This window comes from Dipodomys merriami, unplaced genomic scaffold (assembly GCF_024711535.1).
Source record: "Dipodomys merriami isolate MVZ:Mamm:240054 unplaced genomic scaffold, mDipMer1.0.p SCAF_9, whole genome shotgun sequence".
In the NCBI taxonomy this organism is placed as follows: Eukaryota; Metazoa; Chordata; class Mammalia; order Rodentia; family Heteromyidae; genus Dipodomys; species Dipodomys merriami.
The window spans coordinates 61,880,931-61,908,256 of record NW_027206512.1 but is presented as its reverse complement, the minus strand read 5'-3'; the positions used below and the strand labels follow the sequence as shown (position 1 = coordinate 61,908,256).

At 42.5% G+C, this 27,326-nt stretch overlaps 1 long non-coding RNA gene across 1 annotated transcript in view; it reads left to right on the top strand.

Moving 5' to 3' along the window:
- Window positions 1-23,808: 23,808 nt before the first annotated feature.
- LOC138820674 (uncharacterized) overlaps window positions 23,809-27,326 on the top strand; it is a 133,355-nt gene continuing 129,837 nt past the window's right edge. The window contains exon 1 of the long non-coding RNA XR_011369942.1: window positions 23,809-24,399. This is a non-coding gene — a long non-coding RNA (uncharacterized lncRNA). The remainder of the gene's footprint in view (window positions 24,400-27,326) is intronic.

The following is a 27,326-nucleotide window of genomic DNA, read 5'->3' as shown; positions in this document are numbered from 1 at the left end:
CTCTTGTTGAAAGCCACCCAGCCTGTGATCCTTGTTCCAGGAGTCCAGCAATGGAGAACACACACACACACACACACACACACACACACACACACACACACGGCTGTCACTGTGTGGAACATCGTTGTTTTGAACACTCTTGTAGAAAAATTGTCATACTGAAAGCCACACACTGTTTCATCCTCACTGAAACAGCTTTTAAAATACTCATCGTAGGTTTCTCAGGGATGTAAATAGGACAGACCATAGCCATGTGTTGTAGAGTGGGAAGAACTTGGTTGAAAATGTCTTGCAGCTCCGCCGGCCAGAGATCCTAGGAATAGCAGCTGTCATTTTTTTTTTTTTAAATAGCAGTTGAGATGGTGCAGCCAAACACTCAAGGCTTTCCCACCGGATGTCCCTGTTTTCAGGACACGACGTACAGTTTCCTTGGTCTTTCTGAGTACTTGCAGTAGAGGTGAGGTGGGGGAGCAATCTCAAGGCCCTGTCTAGGTGGCCCTGGTCCTATGATTGTGAGGTTCCTAGAAGCATGAATGCCAATGGAGTCAGAACAGTCACATGTGTCTTTTGACAGATTCCTACAGCTCGCCCTCTCATGCCTAATGTATATCTGATGACTTGAAGGGCAGTATGGGCCTTCAGCTTCTTATCAAAGTCTGTAGATTGCACCTCAGCCAGAAAACAAGGAATTAGAACCCTTACACTGACGAAACCTTTGTCCAGCCCCAGTTATGGTGTCAGACTGTCCTGTGGGATTTAGACAGCTTGCCAGTTCTCAGAGTCAGAGATATGCCCATCTATGAAGAAGGAGCTTTTGTTCATGAGAGTTTGGGCCACAGAACCAGAAAGTGGGCTGAGTGTGAATGGATTCATACTTGACTCAGGCTAAGCCCTTTCTAGCTTACATCAGTTGCTTGCTTTGTGTCCTCTTCTCCATTCTAAGCTTGCTGTGGCCTTACAGGGACTGTTAAGTATTATTCAGTCACACCTGCAGGACTTGTTTCCTTCTTTTCCCAGCCTGATTCTGATTCAAGCCAGGTTTCCGAGCAAGTGTTTCTCTAAAAAAAACCACAGGGGAACATGGGAAAAGGAAAAGGACTGGAGATCTAGCTGGGTTTCATAGACTATATCAGCCTATAGAGTTACAATTTCTTGCTTTGTCTTTGAGAATACTAGCTCTTCCTTACTCACCAGTAGCCTGTCTTAGCTAAGCAGAACTTATCTTCCTAGATTTCTTCAGTTTGATGTGTTCAAGTCATCTACCATCCTTAGTGACCCTAACATCAGCACTCTGGAAATACAGTCACGTCCTGCTAGATCCCCTACAGTAGGTGGGAACTATGAGCCCTAGCAACTCCTTGGGGCCTTGTTGTTCTTTGTCCCTCTCCCTCTGCGTAGACTCAGCTTTGTCAGGTTGGTAGTCACCATCTAACTAAGCCTCATCAACTATTTTTGTGGTGCAATACTGGATCTGTGATTGCACCATGAGATGGCGGGAAGGAGCCATGACTTGGGCAGGCATGCTACAAAACATTCAGGCAGCTCAAAGCCATCTCCTTGTGTCGGGCCATTTGTACTCATGGTAGCCTCCTTAGGATCTCATTTTCAATAGATTTGCCAGTCAGGATGTTTTAGAGTGATTTATGAGAAAACTAGTTTAGGATAATCCTTATGTGGGTTGACCCTAACACAGAACAAAGATTAGACTATCTGTTTCAGCTGTATTCTGAAGATCTGCTGGTGGTTCACTTTCACATTAAAGACTCAGAAGCAATATCTGATCAAGGGTAAATTGAGGAAGAAGCAACAAGTATGTGATCCACATTTAGCTTTCTGTATCCTTGGAATAACTAAAAAATATCTCTAGCTTTGAGTGGCAGGTTCATGTGTTAGTCTTCAACCTTTGCTATATCTCCTATCAGTGAATACTTAGAGACTCACATGATTGCAGAAGAAATCTGAAAGCAGCCTCCTTAAAGAGTCAGTAGAGCACCTGGTATTGTCAGGAATTTCCACAGTGTCTGCATTTGAACTTCACGGACATGGGCCCCATGCACGTGACCATATCCACGAATAGCTGCTGAGTCCTTAACATCCGGAGTGCGGTCCATTCACTTGTGGGGTCCAGAGAGACCTGTGCTTCAGCAGCAGGGGCTCGTCCAGGAAATGTCACCCCATTGTCTTTCTTTGCAAGAGGAGATCTTGCAAGTATGAATGCACCGCAAGTGTGATTATATGGAAGACAGTGTCAGTTAGAAAGTGATTTCCATCCCATTTTCTGGATGGCATTCTCTCTGTCAGCTCAAGAGTCCAGCAAGGATGGATTATCCACTATATAATCAGGAAGGTCACTGTGTGTAGAGCGTGCATTGGTTAGAACTTTTTTTTGACTCCTGTCAGGCAAAGCCTCCTGAATGTAGAAGATGTGGAAGCGTCAGGTAAGTCATACAGAATGTTTCAACACTAGCCTGGGCTTTTTATCTCATAGAAGCATTAGAGCAAAGCATTAAGGTGCTGTCAACTTGGGTCTAGTCAAGTGGACATTTGTTTTAAAATGTGTGAGCTGTAATAACAGAATGAAAGAACTTCATGGAACAGCCATTGGCATTTCATAAAATCTGAAAACATTGTGGTATCATCGTCTTCATGGCCTTGATCATCAGATCTAGGAGGCAGGCACTGGGTAGATGTCCACAGAAATATGAAGTATTTGGTGTCACTTATGTGACATTAACAGGACTCTGGGGGTAAAAGTGAAGAGAGGGGCTTTGGTTCATAATTAAGACCTTTATCAGAGTTAAACACCAGTGGAATGCTCACTCCAGATGTGGGTTGTGGGTCCCTCATCTCTGTGGATATGGCACTGTAAGGAAGCGCCACAGCGGTGATGTTCGTGGCATTGGTGGTGGAGTAGTAAGATGGTGGCTTGGCACCAGAATTCTAGGGTATCATAAGCATATTACACTAAAGACCTCTAGAAATGTGATTCAGTTTCTAGCAACACTTGGTGGGTAAACAAGGTCCTGCTTCCATTAAGTCTATGACCCCGGAACCAGGCATAATAGCTGGACCATTATTATACCTTCAGTAAATGTTACTTGGAAAGTGACTACATATAAAAAGGAATAGATGACTAATGGAAAAATAAAATGTGACAATACATATAAAGCAGATGCCACGTTCCAGAAAATCTGTGAAGCTAATTTTGTCCCTGGCATTCTTTGCTTTTTTCTTTTTTTTTCATAATCAGATCCCCTCCCATGCTTCCTGTCCGTTGATACAGCTTCCTCCCAAGGTTTTATAGCTCTCAGATAGTTCTACTCTCTAACCAAAATATTCAAGAGAACAGTAGGGGGTGCTGTTCTACTTAACGTGTGAAGGAATTCTCATGGATCCTTACTTTGTGGGTGAACTTGAGTGGCCATGAGGGTTAAGACATTCCTGGTGCTCCCGACTGAGCCCACTGCAGTGGCGAAGCTCATGTAAATGGTGGACCTTAGCTGATTTGTTGAAGATTGGAATCGAAGAAAAAAGGTTTAGGAGGAACTTCTTTTGGGTGACAACTTGAATTAGAACACTGGTCTTTCCAGCTTTCAAACTCAGACTGACATAATAGCTCTTGTTGGGCCCCAGAGCTGTTATTTCTTATGCCATTGGTTCTTCTGGTTCTCAGGACTTGCACTCAGACCAGAGCTACATCCTTGGCTCTTTTAGGACTTTAGGCTCCTGATTACTGGTATTAGCCAATTCCTTGTGATTATCTGTCTGTCTGTCTGTCTGTCTGTGTCTGTCTGTCATCTATCAATCATATGCTATCCCTCCCCACCCCCCACCCGCCCGCCCCTCTCATCTGCTATTTACTTCTTGGTTCCCATCACCTACAGGACTTCAATACCCTTAAGTCATAAAGAATTTTCATTTTAGTAAAGATTAGAGAAAAACAAGTTTGTCAAAGGGAAGAAGTACTAGTTATGGAGTTTAAGGAAAAAGGAGATCAAGGTTAAAAACACTGACTTCGGGGATAAAGAGTTGCAATTGCAATGGTGATTACTTGGGATTATCTGCATAATTCGTGTCAGTAAATCCCATAGGAGTGACAGGGTTAGTCTATAAGAAGCCAAAGTCACGGCAGCTCAGACACACCCAGAGTGTGGAATCTAACTGAAATCAGATTCTGTGCATTTTCCAAGCCCATGACGCTCCCGGACAACTTCCCAGAGTTCCTGGAATCACCCGCTCTGTTCTCGGACAGATGTAGGTGGGTTCCCATTGTATATTCATAGTGCTTCACACTTTCCACGAGCTTAAGAAACATTACCTCATTCAAATCGCAGAGCCTGACTTGTGATGTTGGCACTATTTCTGATTTTACAGAAAAGCCAGCTCAAGCCTTGGAGAAGTGATTTGTTAATATGCAGCTTGAACACAGGGTCACGCTGGCGCTGTGACCTCCTCACTCCAGGCCACTCAATTTGCCCTTTCTTTAGCAGAGAGGGTTCTTAAGTGAGCTGATAAAGAAACAAGTACGGATGGGAAAAATTATCTACAATAATCCCCATATCCTTCAGAAAGTAAAAGAAGCAGGGTTTTATGTAAACAACAGCAAGCTGTAATATGAAAAGCCATGATAGAACGTATAATGATGCATATATAATTACATAGAGGCTTTGTATTCAGAAATAAAATCATTCAACTGTTTTACTGCTTGAAACATTTTAGCAAATGACAATGATTTCAACGTGCTGGAAATGGCCATTACCTTCTACACCTGCAAAAGGATGTTTTTTTGTTTTTTGTTTTTTTTAAACCAGCTCTTCAACCTTTTCCTAGTTAAATTTCCCTGCACCAACAATTAATTCTTCTATTTCTTCCCTACCAGACATCCATGAGGCCATCATCATCTAACTGTCCTGGCTTACAGTAGGAAGTCATTATTTCATTTTTTGTTGGCTTTTTTGACAAGGAATCCTGCTGTTGACTTTGCAAGGAGACATTGTGCAATTCAGGCTTGGTTGCATCCATTGTGTGTCAACATAAACCAAGATACCTGACTGAAAACTATTACATCCCTTGCCTCTCTCCTAGCCAGACTGGTAGAATGACCTATATAAACCCTGTGAAACAGGGGGTGTACATGAGATCACTGTGGAAGACCAGCATCATTGGAGGCTAATGAAGACCGTTACTGAACCTCTTGTCCATTAATAGACATCAAAGAACCAATGAAACACAGACCCTGCTCTCCAGGCAGTTGAAGTGAGGTAAGAGACTCAAAATAGATACACAAGTTGTTTGCTAAAGGAAAACAGAGTTAGGCATAATGAATTAAATTTGGCGAGGGAAGGAAGCCAATTATTTGCAAAAGGAAGTCATAATAAATATTCACAGTACATGCACCAGCCACCATACTGAGGCCTATGCCTGTATTGGTTCATTCAAATGGCCGTTCCTGTCCCTCAGTGACACAGTATCATTCCATTTTAGAGATGGAATAGGAGACAAAGGGGAAGGGACATGAGGCCACCCAGCAGTTTCATGAGCGGAATGATGATCCTCAAATCCTAGCTGTAGGGTTCATTCGCCTAGCTGCTATCCTCCACTTTTTCAGCAGTGGAGGGCATCAGGAATGGGCACCCAGTCTAGGATGTAAGAAGCACATTCTAAGTAGATTGACCTGTGTTTTTAGAATGCAGAGAGCCTAGAAGGTAAGGTTGGGATAATCTGATACACTGGGTCGCCAATTTTCTCTAGATTGGTTATTAAAAGTACCAATTCTGCAGACCAATGATTGGACTATCTGAGTTTGGGTGTAGGACTTTTTATTCCATGCAAAGAACACTCTGAGGACAGCATCCTAGGGAAGGAAGGGGAGGCTGAAGTAGGAGGACAGGGTTTGTAATCAGCACTTGGCATCCTGACTGCTTGTAGTCTCTGAGAAATTGCGAGCTGTGAACAGCAAGCTTACCTGTCCTCCCTCAACCCAGGCTACATTTTCTGCCACCAGCAAATGTTTTCAGATACACATAATTATAAAAGATGTCATAAAGTATTAGAATGCTTGTACTGCACAGGTGTGGAGACATAATTGCCAAGAAAATGAGGCCAAACAGGTTAGTCTATTTATCTTGGTCTTTCCAGATAAGAGCTTCCCTGGTTCATTCTGAAAATGAGAAGCCATTGCATTTTACAGAGTGGCATGCTGTGGTTTCCATGCTCCATGAGGCCACTTGGAGGAGGTGCAGAGGAGCTGTTTTATTCATAGAGATCTGAATTGAAGCCTGGAAGGAGACAGATTGAAAAGTGCAATGGAGAACATAGACCAGAATGGACTGGGGGACATAGGAGAAGCAGACTGGCTTATTGGACCAGGCAGATGAGAGAGAGAGAGAGAGAGAGAGAGAGAGAGAGAGAGAGAGAGAGAGAGAGACAGAGACAGAGACAGAGACAGAGACAGAGACAGAGACAGAGACAGAGACAGAGACAGAGACAGAGACAGAGACAGACAGAGACAGAGACAGAGACAGAGACACAGAGACACAGAGACAGAGACACAGAGAGACACAGAGAGAGAGACACAGAGAGAGAGACACAGAGAGAGACAGAGAGACAGAGAGAGAGACAGAGAGACAGAGAGAGAGACAGAGAGAGAGACAGAGAGAGACAGAGAGACAGAGACAGAGAGAGACAGAGAGACAGAGAGAGACAGAGACAGAGAGACAGAGAGAGAGACAGAGAGAGAGAGACAGACAGACAGAGACAGAGAGAGAGAGAGAGAGAGAGAGAGAGAGAGAGAGAGAGAGAGAGAGAGGGAGAGGGAGGGAGGGAGGGAGAGATTGAGGATGAAGGAGGCGAGGAGGGAGAATTCTTTATTGGTAATAAAACTCCAGCTTCTTCCTTTATGCATTTCATAGTCTCCCAGAGGCACAGTCCTCAAAAAAAATCATGCAGTACTTCTTCAGAACAATCTTGTCACTGGAAACCAGTTGGGCTGCAATCAGCTTCCTGGGATCATTGAGATTGCACTTAGTGCCAACTTTCTCCCCAAGTTACAAGCCACCTTGCTCATTCTGGCTGCAGCTGGACTTGCACCCAGCCAGCAGACACCACAGCATCCTCTTGACCAGGCTTCTTAGAGCTGTCTTTAGAACACGGCAACCAGACAGCGATCACTTAGGGAACAAAGGCCAAAGGACACTGTGAGCCAGCCAGTCATCTGAGCACCGCTCCGTGGTGCCACCCTTTCTTAGCCTGGATTCTGTGGTCAGATTCACTTTGAAGCTGTGGAAGTGATTAGCCTTACCTTTATTACTATTTATAAACCATCTCCAACGAACACTGCTTGGAATGTAGAAGCACTAGTTTAATAAGTAAAAAAATGAGCCACAATTTCCATGATAGCGGGAAGGCTTATCTTTTCATTAGATACATGCTGGTCTTCAGAAGCAGAGAGAAATAAGCGGAGGGCAATTAATTAAAGATGGGATTCATCACGAGCACTACCTGCTTCAAGGATGCGCTGTGGTTTGCACGTCTCACCAAGGATGAGCCTGTGCTTGGTGTGATCAGTGGTGGCGGTAGTGGAAGTGCATATCATTTAGGAGCCACTGTAAAGGCCCAATACTGAGTCGCCTGTGGGGCACACAGAACGAACCCCGTGGCAGTTTAGTTTGGGAACTACAAACTAGGTGCTTATTCCACAGGAGGTGTCTAAGTGCTGCTGTTTCTTGGTGGGGGGAGGCGCTGGGATTTTGCATGCTTTTGGGTCACGGATGAAGGATACAATTAGGATGCTCTGCAGAGTATGTGTGACCTCCCTGGGAGCAGGGTGATGTGTTCTCTAAGCACCAAGTACATAAACAGACAGAATGATTACCATAATCCTAGTAATGAAGCAATAGTTCATCTTCTTTGAGGTATACGACAATAGCGGTGTGTCTTATCGACATTAAGGGGGTTCTTCCTCAGGGGTGATCTCTGAGGAAGGATAGTTTCAATGCGATTTCAGGAAGAACAGGAGGAAGGTAGAGAAGAGAAGGAGAAGGACATTGCAGGTGGTAGAGAGGAGAGAGAAAAGGAGGAAGAGAGAAAGAGAAAAGAGAAAGGATAGACAGTGAGAAAGAGAGACAGAGAGAGACAAGAGAGACAGAGAGAGAGAGAGAGAGAGCAAGAGCGCTCCTTAGTGAGCAATTCCCTTGCATTCTATTTTGCTCACATCCAGGACTGGTTGCCTTTAAGTTCTGTAAAGTACCATTTCAGGAGATCATGTTTTCTGTGTTTTTTTTAAATGACTCATATAAAAGCTCTTTTGTTGTCATTGGCATTAAAAATAAATTGAGGAAAAAATAACTTGGAACTATTTTTTTGTATTTTTCATTTTTGTTTCTTGTAAAAGTATGAAATGATGGGATGCCAAGTTTGATTCTTCCTATGCTGTTAGAAATGGATGTCTTCTTGCAGATGCACACCAGCTGCCTACCCTGAGCCCCTGCAGTAACCCTGCCTCAGCCCCTCCCAGACACCTTTCTCAGCCATATGCTGGAGAAGGCCCAGTCTTAACCCTCCAGGCTTGGCAGGGTGGCTTATCAGAACACATATTACCCTTTGGTTCAGGACAAGACACTTCTGTCCAGAAGCTGGTGTGCACAGTGCCTTCCTGTCCAGGCCTGACATGGTAGCCTGAGCTGCTGTGACTGTAGATTCTCATGGCTGTCAGAAATACCTGAGGAAAATGACAAGAAAGATTTAACTCAGGGTTCAGTCCAAGCTCTGCTGGCTCCATGGTTGTGGGTGCATGTGAAGGCAGAGGCGGCTCATCTTGGACAGCCAGTAGGTAGAGAGAAACAAGGAACCAGAACCACAATAGACCCTTCAAAATCAAACCCTCAGGTGAGCTACTTCATCCAACCAGGCCCCACCTTGTCTAGTACCATCATCTCCCAATCCATCGACAGATCAAGTCATTCATCAGGTCAAGGCCATCATGATTATCTCTGAAAATTCCTCTCACAGACATACTGTGCTAGAAGCTCTTAGATGTCTCTCAGTCAAATCAAGTCGACAATTAAGACTGACCATTGCACAGGGCTATAGTGACCCACTGGGGAGAGCTTTGAGCTAGTACCAGGATTTGTTTCTCTCTGGAACTGATTTTACACAGAGTTCCCAGCTGAAGGCCACATGCCTGAAGTTCCTGGTGTTGAGACAGAGATGCCAAAATAAGCATTCATATTTCTCTGGGAAAGGGGCAGCTTTCATTTCAAGCCTTCCTTATAAACATCTCTGAAAATATCAAGTCTGTTTTCTACCAGATGTAAGGGCATCAGGGAGAAGGAGGCCACACCTCGCAATTTCTGTACATCGTGAGTATATTTCAGGATCTGTTTCATCTATCTTCCTTATTTGAACCCATCTGCCAAATCTTGCAGTCCATACAGGGAAGATTTTATATTAGTTTCTCATTGACCATGCAGTAGATGACACCTGTGTCCTTAGGGTGTGTCTAGGCTACTTTCCAAGGCGGTGAGGGCAGGTCTGCCGCTGGACAGTGGTGTTTTGGAAGCAGGAAGGCCTCAAGTCGTCCTGGCCTTTTCTGCTTCAACGTTTGACTCAGACCTTACTCAGTTCTGTATGAAGGTGTACTGATTATTTAAAACTATTTTGCCTACAACTTGACCTAGATTTTCCTAATCTGTCTCTCTCCAATTCAAGGCTAAAGATACTCGTTAGACACCATGAACAGAAACTCTAGTGAAAAGAGATGACCCTTCAGTTGCTGGAGTGCCCCAGTCTTTTTCCAGAAAAGACATCAATGTACTTCTTAATGACTCCATCAATCAATTGGATTTTCCCTCATTGTTCTTATCCTGTATTTGTAACTCTTCAGTAGGATGGAGAAGCTGATTTGCAGGCAAATCTTCCTTCTACATTCGTTAACCATCCAATGAAGTTTTTCTTCCTCCCAACATTCAACTCTCAATGTTGGAATTTCCATGGGACGAGCCTCTGGACATGGGTTCAGTCACCAGCTCACAATGCGATTGGCTAAAGGAGGGCTTTCCTGTCATACTGTCCTTTTCTTCTGGACTCACAGGCTGAAATCCAGACAAGGAGACCCTGTGGGGGAGGGTGCAGGAGAAAGCTCTGGGGAGATGGAGTAAAACCAAAGGAGCCCTGTCCTGGAGTGGGGGCGTCACTCAAGTCACCCCAAGGGAGGAGGCTCAGAACCAAAGCTGGAAGTTTCTTTAATTGCAATGAGTTTTGTAAAGCAAGATAGTTGTACTTGTGAGTTAAACTGAGTGAACTGTTTTATTACTGAAAACCAGGGGCAGAGAAAGAAATAGCCTCTCAATGAATGAACTGTAGGAAACAGATGAAGCTATTGGAAGTTGGTGACAGGTGACAGCTTCTTCTCTGCAAATTCCTTCAGCAGAGAGATTGTTAACTTTGACACAGGTTTTCCAAACTTACTGCCTTATCAACTTCCATTTCTTTCCTACATAAGAGCAATTCTGATTCCACAGAAAAAATAGAATGTTGGAAACATACTTAAATGAGTGTCATTCAAATGGCTAAGTGTGTTCTTTTTTTGTGCCATACTGGGGCTTGAACTCAGAACCTCAGGCTGTCATTGGCTTTGTTGTTATTGTTACTGGCTTTGTTGTTGTTGATCAAGCTGGGAGATGCTGTATCACTGGAGCTATCTCTACTTGCAGCTTTTTCCCCATAAGGTATGAACTTTTGAATTTTCTGCCTGGGCTAGTTTTGGACCAAGATGTTCAGATCTCAGCCCTGTAAGTAGCAAGGATTACAGGTAGGAGCCAGCACTTGGCTTCAATATTTTCTTTTGGATTAATACAAAGGGGATTATCATTTTGGTTTAAAGAAAGCATAACCTCCCCAAATAGTATGTAAACATCAGCTTCTCACATCTCTTTTAGTGTAAAGTATCTTAGATAGCACATTTATAGACATGTGCTTGCATGGGAGCTGTGTGTGTGTGTGTGTGTGTGTGTGTGTGTGTGTGTGTGTGTGTGTGTGTGTGTGTACTTTCATGTTTATACCATAGCAAATAGTGAAGTATTTCAGATACCAGTGGAAAAGTCACCCTAATTATCAAAATAGTTATTTCAACATTTGGGATTGTGACAATTGATCAAAACATATATGTGGATATCTCATTTAGAAATTGTGATCAATGTAGACAGAGAAAACTGCTGCTAACAGGTGAAGGTTTAATCTTCTCTTTTATTTTAGACCTTTTTATTTTTAACTCAGTTATGCTCCTGAAAGTATTTTTCACTGCCTTGAATCAACATCCTTACTCAGTAATGAGCCTACCAGTAATGATCTAACCATGTAATTTTTATGACTCAGTTGCATTTTTTTAAAAGAGGCAAATGATGAGTTGCCTGAAATACCTTCAATTAAAAACCAGACACATGTTACTTCTTTTACATATTATTCACATGGACCTCTCAGAGTCCTGCTATGTCAAATGTCCTTTGTAGACAGAGGCACCGGACAGTCTTGGGATCTTGGTAGATCTCCAGACCTGCTTCCTCACCTGGAAGCAATCTGCCCAGTAGAGCTGGAGGATGCACCTTTAGACAGTGGTGGCTTTAGTGCAGGTTCATAGTCTGTTTAGATGTAGACTTCATGGCTTCCACCCTCTGGGTTCCATCATAGAGGAAACCATAAGAGCAAGATTAACTCTTAAACCACCACCGGGCTGGCAGAGGTGGGATTATGGGCAATTTACTTACATGTCTGGCCCCAGTTCTCTCATTTTCCAAATGTGGGTAATATTCTTTGTCACAATTCTGAAGAGCAGGACTTATTAAAAATAATAGTATTTATAATAAACCCAGTGTACTCCTGACTCAAACCTACACTCCATAAATGCTGTTTATACCATGATAGTCCTTCCCTCCTCTTCCTCCTTCCTGTTTTCCACTTTCCTTTCCTCTTCCCCCTTGCTTCTTCCCCTTGTACCTCTTGACCTTCCCTTCCCCTTTCCTCTTCGTTTCCCTTCCTATTCTTCCTCCTTCTTATTCTCCTCCCCCTCTTTCTTCCTTTTATTCTTCCTCATTGTCCTCTTCCTCCTGCTTATCCTTTCCCTCCTCATCTTACTTTTGAGTAGATGCAGCTACCTGGACTATCAGTAAGAATACTGAATTTTCTACATTAATTTAATACCTGTAAAATTATCATGACAGCTGGGTGCCAGTGGCTCACGCCTTAATCCTAGCTACTCAGGAGGCTGAGATCTGAGGATCATGGTTCAAAGCCAGCCCGGGCAGTAAAGTTTGTGAGACTCTTATCTCCAATAAACCATTAGAAAACTGGAAGTGTTGCTGTGGCTCAAGTGGTAGAGCACTTACCTTGAACTGAAGAACCCAGGCCCAGAGTTCAAGCCCCATGACCGACAAAACAAAAACAAAAAAAACTAAAAACAACAACAAAAAAACTATCATCAAAGCTCCCCAAGTCACAATTCTTGTTTGTTGTTGGTGAGAGAGGCCCTGTGTTTTCAAGCCAAATACTTGATCCTTCATTTACCCACAACTTTGCAGGTAGGGTCTTTTCATTTCTAATCCCCTAGAATATTACAAGCAAGGATTGGGGTTGTGGGACCCAGTGACTTTGGGGAAGGGCATTAAAGTTTACAGCTGCCTGGCAGAGAGAAGCTTAGAATTAGAATCTGAGTCATCAGAAAGAGGTGAATTCTTTTCCTGAGCTTCTACCCTTGGAGAAGGTAGGGAGACTTTTAATGATATCTAACCAAAAGTTGAGCATGCAAGATTATTTTTAAAATTGGGATTTCTGAGTGAATGCCACCAAATGGAGGTTTCAGCAGTATTACATCAACAATAAGCAGTTTCTATCTGAAATAATTCTCAAGAGTTTCTTCTTTAGAAATGTTAACATTAACTTGCTCCTGACCTGAGAAAATCTCTATGACTCCCCTCCCCCTTTGCTTTCTTTCTTTTTTTAAACTTTTTATTGGTGTTGAGGTTTAAGACTATGGCACTTTTTATTGGCTTTGAGGTTTAAGACTATGGCAATGTCAAACAAATAGATTAAGAAGAATTTCATCAAGGTTCAGTTAAGATGGAATGTGTGCAGTTTAGTATTTTATTTTTATTATCTTTTTTTTCCATATGTTGGCACTGAGGATTGAACTCTGGGACCTGGGCACTGCCCTTTAGCATTTTTGCTCAAGGATAGTGCTATATACACATCTCTATTTCAGGCTTTTTAATTGGAGATAACAGTCTTATGGTATTTCTTGTCTAGGCTGGCTTTGAACTGTGATGCTCAGATCTCAGCTTCCTGAGTGGCTAGGATTTTAAGCATGAACCACTGATGCCCAGTTCTTTTCCATCATCGTTAAATAGTTATTGAAAGAGGTTTCAATTCTACATGTCAATGTACAGTGTCACCTCTTCCATCATTCATCATCCCCACAATTTCCAGCAGGATAACAACCCACCCTTCCCCTCAAGTTACAATTCACTATTTCTGAAAGAGGATGACGAGCAGTATATTGACAGTTCTGCTTTTGGAAATATGGGCTAGATATATTTTTTTACTTAATCTTCCCAGTAAGCACTACTAAAAATCCTTGAATGTTATAGCTTAAAACTTGAAGAAAACTCTGAAATGTGAGGACAAGGTGATAGACAAACCAGGGGCCTGTGAACCCAAATGTAGTAAGTTCCCTGAGCTTTTTTTCTGTTCCTTGCATCTGAAACTTGAGGCTGAAGATTCCAGCAATCTGGAAATGCCAATAGACACAGACAGGAAAGACTCAATAATTCAAAGGAATAGAAAGGACCAGGCTGGAGAGACAATTTTTTTCCCAGAAAATAAATATTGCTCCAAACCACTGACAGTGGTCTTCACAGCAGTGGAACCAGAGTTGGGAGCCTAGACCTCTATTGGCATAATGAGCTCTGCAGGCTGCTGGTGTTATAAGTGGGCAGCTGTGGGGGGTTTTCCTCTTTGCTAGGAAGGAGCCCTCTGCCCATGAACATGTCTGTGGAGCTCATGTAGGATGCTTGGACTTTTCTCCTCACTGAACAGGAAGGGACACCTCTCTCTCTCCCTCCTGGGGACTGCCTCTTCCTAAAACAGAATCATCATGGGCAATCTCAACTTCTCCATCTACATTTTCCCCTGAGAAAAGGAGACAGCATCTCCCTTTTCTAGTATGAGTGGTCTTGAGAGGGGGAGGAGGGAGAGGGAGAGAGAGAGAGAGCAAGTTTAAATAAGGCTCAGGGTCTCATAACATAATTCCCAGAGTACACATGTTTTAGTAAAAAAAAAAAGTCACGCATCATACCAAGAAACTGAGAGTTCTGATTGATGAGAAAGAGACAATTGATAGATTCCAACAGGGAGATGACAGTAATATTATAGTTATTATCTAATGTCATAAAAATTTAAAGAGCCATCTTCCAAAATACTTTATTGAGAAATAAAGAACATGCTTGAAGCAAATGAAAAAGTGTCTCAGCAAAGAAATGTGAAATCCCAGCAAAGAAAAAAAGATATAAAGGAATACCCAAAAGGAAGTGCTAGAAGTAAAAACTACCTATAATAAAGTTAAAAACAAAAACAAAATGTACCTTAATCGATGGAAGAGTAAGAGTGAAGTGTGAGTTATCTGGAAGTAGAACAATAGAAGTTTTTCAGACTGAAGGGTGTAGAGAAAATAGACTAAACAAATAAGCAAATAAACAAAACACCGGAGAGCCTGGGAGACCTGTAACACAGTGATCAGAGGTCTCACACAAGTGCCATTGGAATTCCAAAAGGAGAAGAGAAAGAGGTCAGGGTGAAAACACATATTTGAAGAATTAACTACTGATTACTTTTCAGTTTTGTAAAAGACAAAAGTATGTAGCTAAGAAGCGGAGCAAACAAGATAAACACAAAGGGACCACACCAAGGCATAGTGAACTTTCTTTAAAGGAATCTTGAAAAACATCAGTTCAGAACAATATAACGCAAAGAAAAGATGATTTTTGTTGGTATTGATATGTAAATTGATTTAAAAATGCTGGTGTGCCCACACAATAGAGTATTATTCAGCCTTTGGGAATAATAAAATTATATATTGTGTCATTTTTCTGGATAGAACTAGAGATCATGTTGTTACACAAAATAAGTATTTTTTTAAGATTACACATATGTTTCCTCTCACATGTGATAGTCAAGAAAACTCAAGAAAAGGAAGTAAAATTCATAATTATAAAAAGGAAGAAATAAAACTTTTTGTATGTATGTTTTTTTTGTCAGTTGTGGGGCTTGATGCACTGCCTGGGTGCTATCCTTGAGTTCTTTTGCTCCAGGCTAGCATTCTACCAAGTTAAGCTACAGTGCTACTTCCAGTTTTCTGTGGTTAATGAGAGATAAGAGTCTCACAAACTTTCCTGCCTGGACTGGCTTTGAACCACAGTCCTTAGATCTCAGCCTCCTGAGTAGATAGGATTACAGGTGTGAGCCACCAGTGCCCAGTAACATGATTTTTAATATAAAAACATGTAATTTATCTACAAAACAACTCCTGGAACTAATGAAGCCATTCAAAAAGGTCACACACATTAGCAATGAATATGTGAGTACTGAAGTTTAAAAGGAAAACCCTTAAAAATCATTATAAAAAAATTAAAAGTGATTAGGTCTAAACTCAAGAACACACACACACAGAACTTTGTTGCTACAAGCCACAACATTCCAATAAAAAAATCAAAGACTGACATAAATGTAGAACAACTTTGCAATGGATTTTAAGACTCAGCAGGGTCGAGAATTGGACTCTTTTTAATCTAAGATACAGCTGTAATACAATGATTATCAAGAACCCACCAAAATATTTCACAAACATAGACAAGATTGTCCTAAAATGTATAAAGAAGACAACTTTGGAGAAGAAAAACATGTAGAAATCAGTTTTCTCAATTATAAGAAGGCTTTATAAAGCTATACTAACCAAGATTGCGTTGGAGTGGCAGAAGTATAGGCCCATAGAATAATGGAACAAAACAATCAGTAAAATGGAGCCACACCAGCATGCCCAGATAGCTTCAGCAATGATGCAATAATAAAACAAACAAGGACCCTTTTAGCTGGTGATTCTGAGGCAGTGCAGGTGAGCTAAGACAAAACACCCAGCAACTAGCCGAGATTAGACTCATCTCACATTTTGTACAGGACTTTATACAATGTAGATTTATACACTGAAAAGCAAAAGCTACACAACTTTTAAAAATGGAACAAAAACCTGTGAGATCAAAGACGAGGCCAAAAATTATTAAACTTGACACGCCACGCCACAATTTATAAGAGGTAAAATTGACCAATCACGATGCTCTCAGTCCAAACCTGAGCACCACCACCAACAAAGAAAAAGAGGTGCAATGGGTAATGGTATGGACAGATTATATTTTTATCAAGAGGTTAGATAGACAAATGGCAAAGAATCATGGGACAAGATATTCAGCATCATTATTCACTATGGAAAACGAGTGAAGTATCAGTGCATGCCTGTTAAAATGGCAAAAATAAGAGCTCTATAAAACTCACCTGCTACTTTACTATATCATGAAATGTCATTAGGCATAAGAGAACCACAACCCAGATTAAAGTACAGAGCAACACACATATAAAGCAAATGATGACCCCCAAATGATATAAGAAGTTGGAGAGTGCATAAATTCCTTGGAGAAATGCAAAACAATACACAAGTACTCTAGAAAAATAGCTGTTATTAAAGACTCTTAACCACTAACAACTGAATTCCTGGTCATGAAAACTTACATTCCCACAAAATTCTACATACAAATTATTCATAATAGCCACAAACAAACTAAGACAGTGCAAAGGTCCTTCAATGAGTGAAGAAGATCAGCTGCAGGACATTTGGTCATTGAATGCTATCTAACCAGACAGAGAAACCTGTGTGATTGCAGTAATATAACACTCTGGAAACTGGAAAATGGCTGAGATGAGTAACAAAGGGACAGTTGCAGTGGACAGAGAAAGGAGTGAGGGCCAGACTGGAGAAGGCAGGGCTGAGTGGCTGAGAAGTGACCATGCGACCTGCCTCTGTGGTGACTGGACCACTGTTTTTATCTTAATTATACTACTATGTCATTGTTGCACAAGGTTTTACCACTGAAGAACATTAGAACTGGGAACATTAAAGCTGGTTTTTCATTTTGCAACCAATCGATTAATTGCTTAGTTTTCCTGGGTGACATCATGACCTTTTTTAGAGATAGGCTTATTCTTAACCACTGACCTCCAGATTTCTGCATCCTGAGTACCTGGCGTTACAGGTTTGAGCCACAGTGCCTAATCCTATAAATTAATTTTAAGTTTATTTTATTATTATTTATTTGCAGTACCGGGGATTGAACTCAATATCTCCTGCTTTTAAGGCAGTACTGTGTGCCACTTGAAGCATACTTCCAAGCCAATTTGAGGTTGATTACTTTTTTTTCTTTTGCAAGTCCCGGGGCTTGAACTCAGGGTCTGGACACTGTCCTTGAGCTTCTTTTACTCAATGCTAGCATTGAGCCACAGTGCCACTTCTGGCTTTTTCTGTGTATGTGGTACTGAGGAACAGAGCCCAGGGCTTCCTGCACGCTAGGCAAGCACTCTACCACGAAGCCACCTTCCCAGCCCAAGGGTTGATTACCATTGAGGTAAGGTCTCACTTAATGCCAGAGCCAGCCTGAGGTGCCATCCCTGGGATGATGAGCGTGTATCACTTTACCCTACCACTGTGTACCCCTTACAGCTGAGATACCAGCTTCCTATTGCAAAGACTCTGGGGAGCTCAGGGAGGTTTCTAAGGGGGTAAGACTTGATCACACTGTACCTTAGCAGGCCTCGCTGTGGGAGGGGGAAAGTCCCTCAGGCACTGAATAGTTTTGTTTCAACTCGGGTGAACACCAGAAGAAAGACCCAGCTCTGAATGGAGGAAGACTCCTTTTAAATTTCTTCCAACTTCACACTCCATAATAATCAAAGGGAGAAGGGAGTGTTACAGGACAGACAGAGGAGGTGAGACCCGATGAATTAAGAACCTGGAAATGGCATCTTGCACATTATAAGTAGGTGTATAAATACATCAGGCACTTGAGGACCAAAACAGCCTTATCTTTAAAAAAGGAAAAAAAAGCAAGCAAGCAGCCACAGGAAGCAAACGAGGCAGGTGTTTGTCTCTCTCTTTCCTCATGGGTTCCTATTTTTGAAGCATCACATCCTCAGTGTCAGCCGATTATATCTGCTAATTTATTTTTCTTTTTTTTCCGACAAAATAATCTTAAGAAGGAGGATGGGAAGGTTTTTTTTTTAATGCCATTTCCTTTCGGCAGGAGAGCACAGAGCAGGAAACGCTGCAGAATTTCATTTTAGGAAGCCCGAGGTACTAGTGAATGTCTTCAGAGGGGAAAAACCCACTTGTACCGCCCTCTGTTTGTGGCTTCAGTTAGCCACTGCTTCCTGAGCCCATGACTAGACTGCCTATGCCAGCACCTACCTGGTTTTCTTCTCTGGCTGGGTTTTGACATCACACAGCTTGTGTTTGCCTGTGGACCTTGTGCCACAGCCAAGCCTTGGTGGCCACACCCTTTAGATCCTGAAACCCTCTGCATTCCTGATGGCTGTCTTCCACCTTAATTGGTAATTTGCACTCTGGCTACATCCTTCCTGACTGGTCGTATTGGTCTTAGGAGAAAATGTTCATGGAGTGTCAATATATGATAGCTGTGTAAATTCAGTAAACAAGGGAACCCATCTGAGGCTCAGTGTTCTCCAGTGTAAAAGGAGATGGAGTGTGAAGTCTAGGTTAAATGTTGAGGAAATGAATGTTTCAAAGTATCGGGCACAATGGACGAATGAAAGCATCCGAGCATTCTGCTTTTGGTGATGATTGCTTCTATCTATTGCCTGGTCTGCATGAAATGGTGCATTTCCCAAAGGCTTGATGCTTTACTCCTCCATCCTGAGCATCTGCTGGTGTCAGGGCCATGCTGCCTACCTCCTCTTGCTGGCTATAATGTCTATTAGTTCTTTGTTTGTTTGATTTTCCAGGGATGCTCTCTGCACTTTTCAGCTGCTGAGCTAGAGCTAGAAACCTACAGAGAGTGTGTAGAGCTGTCCCTGACTTACAGAGAGCTGCCATTCCTTCACACCCACTATACATGGGAACTTTCCTCCTGAGGACAAATAGAGCTAGGTATGGATTGCCAGTGTTACTCCCTACTGTACACCTATCAAATAGTTGATGGTGTTCTAAATCATTACATCTAAACCATTCCTTTATTATTTACTGAAGAATGGTAATGAGGGAACAAGACAAATTACTTCTCAAAAAGAACATCTAAGTGTTAGGATTTCCATGAGTTTTGTAGTTATTGTCTCATTCCTCCCCTCCCCCCTCCTCGCCCCAAGAGTCACACAAAGAGGTGTCATTCACCTGGCCCTGTAATTGAGTTAAATAAAAGTCAGAGTGATTAAAAAACTGGCTTCTCTTCCCAGAATTTGCAAAGCCTGAACCTGGGTTGTCTGACACCAAAATCTGAGCATTTGGCTGCATGTGAAGCTTGAAATGTGCAGTAATCTTTAGAATTTCACAATTCTGCTTGTGGGTCCAAATGTATCCCCTCATAAAGCTTTACCGTAAATCTGTGACCTTAAAATACATCTGATGGTACTTTACTGACAAGTGAAGGGATCTTGCCACTACCGAGACCATACTTCCCCTCCTCTTGGTTAGAGAATCCAGTCCCTTTTCAAATAGTCAAATCTGTTGACAATTTGTCTTTTTGTAGTTGCAAGAAGTGTAACAAAAGCAAAGTTGAATCGACTTACCATTGGAGGCATGCACCACAATTTAGCAAGGAATATGGCTAAATGACTTAAAACAGTTTTCACCAGGTGTCTTCTTTGTTGGGTCCCAATTTCCAGGAAGCAAGATATCTAGCAGAATTTTGTCACTGTCCAATGCTGTCAGGACTTGATTGGAAGCCCATCCGTCTGAGGCTCCCTTGTAAGACAAGACTCTAAAGGTCTTGTCTATTTGATGAGCACAATGGCCAAGGAGAAGCCAAGTCAGGTGGAAGCCCTTGTGTGCTACTTGTGGACTGCAGGAGGCTGTATTCTTCTGGCTCATGGACTAAGCAGATGGACAGAGTCCAGGTGGGGTCACAAGATCCTCTCACAGCTGCTGTTGACATCAAACAGTGGGGCGTATCCGTTCTTGATTGTCTATAAAATTGAGTCCCTGAGCTCAGAGAACTTAGGTCCTGCCCACCCTCCATCAGTGGAGCCAAGGTGATAAATATGCCATGTCTTTTCTTTATCTGCAGACATTCTGGGTACAATCTGGAATGAATCTCACTGAGTGCATTGTAAATATCTCTCCTAGGAAGAGGTTTACTTTTTACTCTTCATATGGAAACTTTGATGAGCAAGTCACATCTCATTTAGTATTGATTGGTGGTGGCTACCTAGAGCATCATTTTACAAAGCATCCTGAGATTGTGAATTGGCTCAGTAGGAAAGAGCACTGTGGTCTATTTGAGATGTCTGACAATCATTAGGGACCCTAGCACCATTAATTTGTGGCTCTGGAATAAGATACCTAACTAATAAATGATTCAACTCCTATTCCTACCTATGAACCCATTGGATAGAACTCCAAGGTCAAACTCATGACTTGATAAAAATTGAGATAATAGAGAGATAATAGACTATTGATAGATGTTAATGATATACACATTATCTCTCAAGGACATGGGCAAATTTTACCTTCTTAGGGGAGGTCAATTAAGCTCTAGATTTCCAGGACAAATAATGTATAAAGCTGCAATCATTCACGATCACTGTAGCTTTTATGTCCTTAACCAACAGCAATAAAAATAAAGGACATAAAGAAATGTTGAGAAGTGATAAATGTCTGTTACCTTGATAGTATGGTGAGAGTTTGTGTATCTGCAAAACTGCCAACTTCTATCTATCGAATCTGTACAGATTGTCACATGTTAATTAGAGGCCAATAAATATATTTAATCAACAAGAGGATCAAATGTCCAGACATCAAGAAATGGCCAATATCAAGAAAACTAACCAAAACAAATGCTGGTGTGGATGTGACCATATCTGTGGGAATATAAGCTTTTTCAACAACTCTGGAAAGTAGTATGGAGGTTCCTCAAAAAACTAAACATAAGCTAAACTTTGACCCAGCAATTCCACTCCCTGGGAATTTATCCAATAGAGGACAAACAAGGCCATACTAAAGGTACTTAGTACACTCATGTTCATTGCAGCACTATTTACCATAGCCAAGATTTAGAATCAGTCTGGATGCCCCTTCATGGACAAATAGATCAAGAAAATGTGGTATATATATGGAGCAGAATTCTACTCATCCATCAGAAAGAATGATACTGCACCATTCATAAGGAAATGGAAAGACTTAGAAAAAATATTAAGTTAGCCAGACCCAAAGAAACATAAATTGAATGGTTTTCCTCATTAGTGGTAGCTAGATACAAATGTGCCTATCAATCTATAGGTAAACACACTGGATGGTAAGCAAAGGGTTACAAATCAATTAACTGAAGTGCTGTAGACTCTATGGAGAGTGCAAATAGTGCGACTCTTTAAAAAGACTATGTCAAAACCAAACAGAGCAAGTACCAGGAAATGGGCACTTGTAAGAGAGGAGAGTGAGATCAAGGGGAGAAGGAAAGAAGAATGAATCAGGGAAGAAGGGAGAAGAAAGGAGGCAAGAATTCACTATATATACCACAAAGTTAAGAAATATAAGGGAAGGGATGGATTGAAGAGAGGTGAAGATTCTGAAGTGCATTTTACACATAAACTGTTTTGTTAAAAGGAAAAAAATTAATGCATAACCTCAAGTTAAGTAAGGGAAGAGGAGTGGGCTGGGAGGAATGGAGAGAATGTTGAAAGGGGTGACATTGATCAAGACGCAGTGTACTCATAAATTGCTTTAGTGAATGGCATCTTCTTTGTACAACTACTTAATTTTTTAACAAAGAAACTTCACTGGACAGGGTTTGAATAACATGGTGGGCATTTTGTCGACCTGAGTTGTATCCCCAGTGAAGCAAATGGTGATGACAAAAGAGGTTCGAGGAACTGTTGAGGCCAGAGCATCATAGTTATACCTTCTCTGTGGTGAAAGCTAAAGCTGTCAGCTGATGCGATCAAATCTTGCTCCTGTGAACAGTGAGTGTTAGGTTTACAATGTGTACAATAGGCTGGGTGTCAATGGCTCATGCTTGAAGTTCTAGCTATTCAAGGAGGCAGAGATTAAGAGGATCATGGTTTCTGGCTAACTGGGTATAAGCTCAAGATCCCTTCTCAATCCATCCTAGCCACATGGGAAGTGTAACTAGGCTGTCAGTGTCAGCTCAAGCATATAGATAAGATAGGACAAAAGGGCTGGATATATGGCTCAGGAGGTAGAGAGCCTGCCTAACAAGCACAAGGCCCTGAGTTCAAGCCCCAGTCCCACCAAAAATGAAACTACAGAGCTGGACACGACCATAGCAAGAGCAGGAGGTGAGGAAAGGTGTACGAGGAGCAAGCAGGGTCAGGCCTTCCACTGGCAAGCTGTGCTCAAGCAATTATGACCTCTGAAGAGCAAGACGATCTATCTATCGAGGCATGGTTAAAGAGAACAAATTCATTTACATTATTTACACCAGAAAGGGGTCCTGTGACTACTTGTCCTGGGCTAGAAACTCAGAGCCAAGAGCAGCCTCGACCACCAAACCTCCAAGCCTCCAATGGGCAGCTCCCCGACCTTTATTAGTTGGTCTGCAAACCCCCAAACCTCTGACTGCCGGAGCTCCACACGTCCGAAGGGGAGGGCTTTTCCCTTTCCTTCCCTCCTCCTCCTCTGCAGGCCTCTCCACTCTCCACAGCCTGCCCTGCTCTGCTCCAGGAGCAGCCTCTCCACAGGCCTCTCCAGAGGAAGGCCCCAATGACCTCCAGGGGAGGCCCCAATGACCTCTCGAGGTCTCCAAATGACCTCCAGGGGAGGCCCCAATGACCTCTCGAGGTCTCCAAATGACCTCCAGAGGAGGCCCCAATGACCTCCAGGGGAGGCCCCAATGACCTCGGAGGAGGCCTGCCCTGCTCTGCTCCAGGAGGAGCCTCTAGCCTGCTTTCCCCTCTCTCGACTTCCCTGGGCCTCAACTCGCAGCCTATATATATGCTGTGCACCCCACCCCCACTAATAGTTTCCAACTGCCATTCATGCCCCGCCCCCAAGCTGCTCACTGTCCAATCACTTCTTGACACCTCACCATGAGGAGCTCAACACCCCACCCCCTCCAGTAGCAGGCCCCACCCTTTTCTGCAGGAAGCCCCACCCTTTTGGTAGAATGCCCCGCCCCAGGGCACGCCCCACGGCAGTGACGTCATCCTCTCGGTGCCCCGCCCCTTCCGGCGTAGGACCGGAAAACGAGTTTGGGATTCTGGCTTTGAGGGTAAGTGAAGAGCCCCAGACCCCGGGCCCCGGGCCCCGCTGTGGTCCAGGAGAGCTGGGCCTGTGACCGGCCCTGAGCCCTCAGCTGGGCCTGTGTGCTGTGAGCCTCCTACTTTAAGAACCAGGCAGAAGTCCCGAATTTCAGCCCATCGGTTGCCCACGGCCACATGGTGCAGGACTGAGGATTGAGGAGGGGACCTGCGGCTCTGCTTGCCTGCCCTGTCTGCTTCTCTCCTTCTGGCATCTTCTTCTTACAAGGAAGAGGTTTGGAATTGAACCAGGAGGGAAGAGCTTAGGGAGTTTTGAACTGCATTCTGAGTCTCACTGTTCGGACAATCTATGAACCAACCCAGTTTTGATGAAACCACCAGACCCTCAGTCTATGCCTCAGTTTTCATTAAAAACAGTCCAGGTATTATGGCTCAGAGGGCAACTTTGACAGCCCTTAGGACTTTCTGAGGACTTCATCCATTATCTCTAACAACCAGGACAACAATGCCAACTTCGTAGAGTTGATACGAAGCTTTCTTAAGAATTGGGGAGATACTTTGCGCATGGAAAAGCTTTGCGGTGTGTTCACAGTGTGATGGTTGCTATGGCGACCATGATGGTGATTATGATGTGCCCCTGACCAGGAATTCCCTGTGAGTCATACCTCGGTTGCCTCCTTCCTAGCTTGGCTTGCTGCAGACACGGGAGGGCAGTTGTGTGGGATTGTGAAGAAGCCAGATCACATGAAAATGTAGAGGTGCAAAGTCAACCAGAAAGAAAAATCAAAACTACGCAAAGAGTCAGAGTCACTTAAGAAGATTTTAATTTCAAACTTTTAACAGCTTCTTTGTGGCTTTGGGAGAAAGGTAATTATATGATTGTCATGCAAAGATAGAATGCAAATGAAAAGTAGGAGGAAATATAGGACAGACTTTAAAGAAGGGTGAGTTAACCAATAGGATTCATTCTCCTACAACAGAGCATTTGTATGTGCTGGGTGAATTGAAAAGTCCCTTTTGCCCTTCTCCCGGGTTTTTCATTTTTTCCTTTATAGTCTCTGTAGAGATCTTTAACATTTCACATACTGGAATTTTATTATACTTTTTGTTTATCTGTCTTTCCCAGACAATATAATCATTGTGGGCTGAGGAATATGTGCATGTTTTCCTGTTGTTTCTTGGCACCAAGTAGATAATGAAGGTCTTTCTGTTTGTGAAAAGAATAAAAGTTGACTATAATGAAATGTCTCAGACATAGGGTGTACAAAGAGTTCTCAAAGGAGGAACATGAAGACGATTTGTTAGGAAAAAGGTGAACAGAAAACTCAAGGCAAAATTGTGTAAAGCAAGGGAAAATTTAGGGTGCCATATCACTAATATTGATTGGGTGCATAAGAACACTTTCTAACCAGAGTTTGCAGAGAGAAGGGAACCTTCAAGAAAGGCAGGGACTGCTGCAAGCAGAGTTCTGGAGCCAAAACTACTTTTGAAAAGAAACCTGAATGAAAGGAAGGATTTCCACAATTACAATGTATTTTCCCTTTATGTCTTATCTGCTTCCTTCAGAAGCTATTTTTGGTAAGTCTGCATTAACCTTCTAACAAAATGCCAATTAAAGCAACTTTTAATAGGCTGTGTTTAGAAGACTGAATCCAAAGAGGAAAGTGTGTTAGATTAGCACGTCAATGCAGAAGCAGGATTCTTACTCCTAGTTGGATAATAACTAAAATTCTCAGTGGTTTTCACCTGGGTAGCAATATATTAAATGGAGGAGCAAACTCCCCAAATGGTGCTAAGTTGTAGATGCACTTTGTGCTGAGCTGATTTCTTTTATTTCCTTATATATATTTTTCTTTTTGCTCCCCTTTCATTTTACTATTAGTTCTTCCCTTACCAGGAACCTGCTCTTTAGATATTGTCAGCTGACATCCAAGCATTCGTGTTTATCATACAAACCAAACTCCAGTCTGTGTTGATCCTCTGAATGTTTTGCACGACATCAGCTTTTGACCGTTTCTGAGAATATGAATTGAGCCACCTGCATTATTTACCTCTGGGCTGCAGGTGCTTTGGGTGGAGTTCCTGGTTTTGTATTCATAATGTGTTGAGGAATAACCTCAATATGGGATCAAACAAGGATTTAATTTGGTCCCTCACAAACCTCCCCAGATGGGCCATATTTCAACTCCTCTCTTAGAGAGGCTTGATACACTCTTTTTCCTACATCCCCTCCTTTCTTCTCCTCACCTCTCCTTTGATGCTGATTCCTACCTATCTAGTAGCTTCTATTCAGACATTGCCCCCATACCTTGTAGCTAGTATCCTTCAGAGTTTATATCTCTGAACTGTCAGTGCAACCATCATTGATTGGTCAATATCCTGAGGCAACTTGAATACATGTCTTTATATTACTAATTATATATATATATATATATATATATATATAATGTATCTTCTACTAAAATAGAGACATGCAGCAAATGACCAACCTACTACTATAAATAAAATAGAATAGGGAGTATTGTGGTTTGAATATGAAATGTCTCAGCAGGCTTATGCATTGAATACTTCATCTCCAACTGCTATAGGAAGTAGAACACTGAGGCTTTGATGGTCTTGTCTGCTATCTGGTCCTCTGGGTCCTTACAGCCATGAGGGAAAGAGATTCCTTCACCAAGTGCTTCGCTGTCATATTCTGCCCTATCTTTGGCACAATTGAATGGAACTAGATGACCATGGGCTGAACCTCCTGAGATCACAGGCCAAAATAAACCTGTCATTCCATTGAAGTGGATCAGTCAGCTGGGTAAATGACTCATCCGAAGAGATAAGAGGGGCAGATGTATATGTATATAGCTCATAGATAAATATAGCTTATAAATTTTGGACTCCTTTATACTAGTTCAATAGAAACCTAGGTCAGTTGAGCAAGCATTCAAGAGGGAATGCTTATTGAACTCAACAGTAACAATTTTATCACTTTTAAGACTAATCAATTTAAGATGAACATTATTAGAAATTTCTAAAGAATGGAAAGGTCATAAAGAATGAAAATGTGATGAGAGAAGACAGCAACCTTGGCCTTGACTCCTTCCACTCAGCTCCATCTCTAGTATCTGCTTATAAGTTTATCTACTTCTCCATCCACCATCCATCCAGCCATCCTCCTTTACATCTTCCATGTTCATGTGGTTGGGAGTCCATCCACTAGATACATAAGCAACCAAGATGGCTATATTAGTGGGACTTCCTCACAGTTGTATTAGGGCCATTTCCTTGCCCTGATGTCTCTTGTGAAATGAAATCACACTGAGGAGTAAAATGTGTTTCTATGTGAAGGTTCCCTGTTGGTTGTTTACAAGCTGGGCTGTGATCTGTTGCTCCTCTATCTACTTCTTAGGAGAGGCCTGAGGAAGACTCATTTGAGGGGAATAACTCACAAGATTCTCTAAGCAAGTAAGAAGTCCTGTTTTCTTCAAGAGTGGCATGTCTTCAGTGATGGGGGTGGGAAGGAGGGTATGGGAAATTGAGGTTCCTCTTTCCTTGGTAGCTGTGTTGGTAATCAGATAAAGAATTGAGTTGAGAGGCTGGGAAGGTGGCTCAGTAGTAGATCGCTTGCCTTGCATACATGAGGCCCTGGGTTTGATTCCTCAGCACCAGATAAGCAAAAAGAAAAAAGCCGGAAGTGTTGCGGTGGCTCAAGTGTTAGAGTGCTAGCCTTGAGCTGAAGAGCTGAGGGAAAGTGCCCAGGCCCAGAGTTCAGGCCTCATACCCGGCACCCCCCCCCAAAAAAA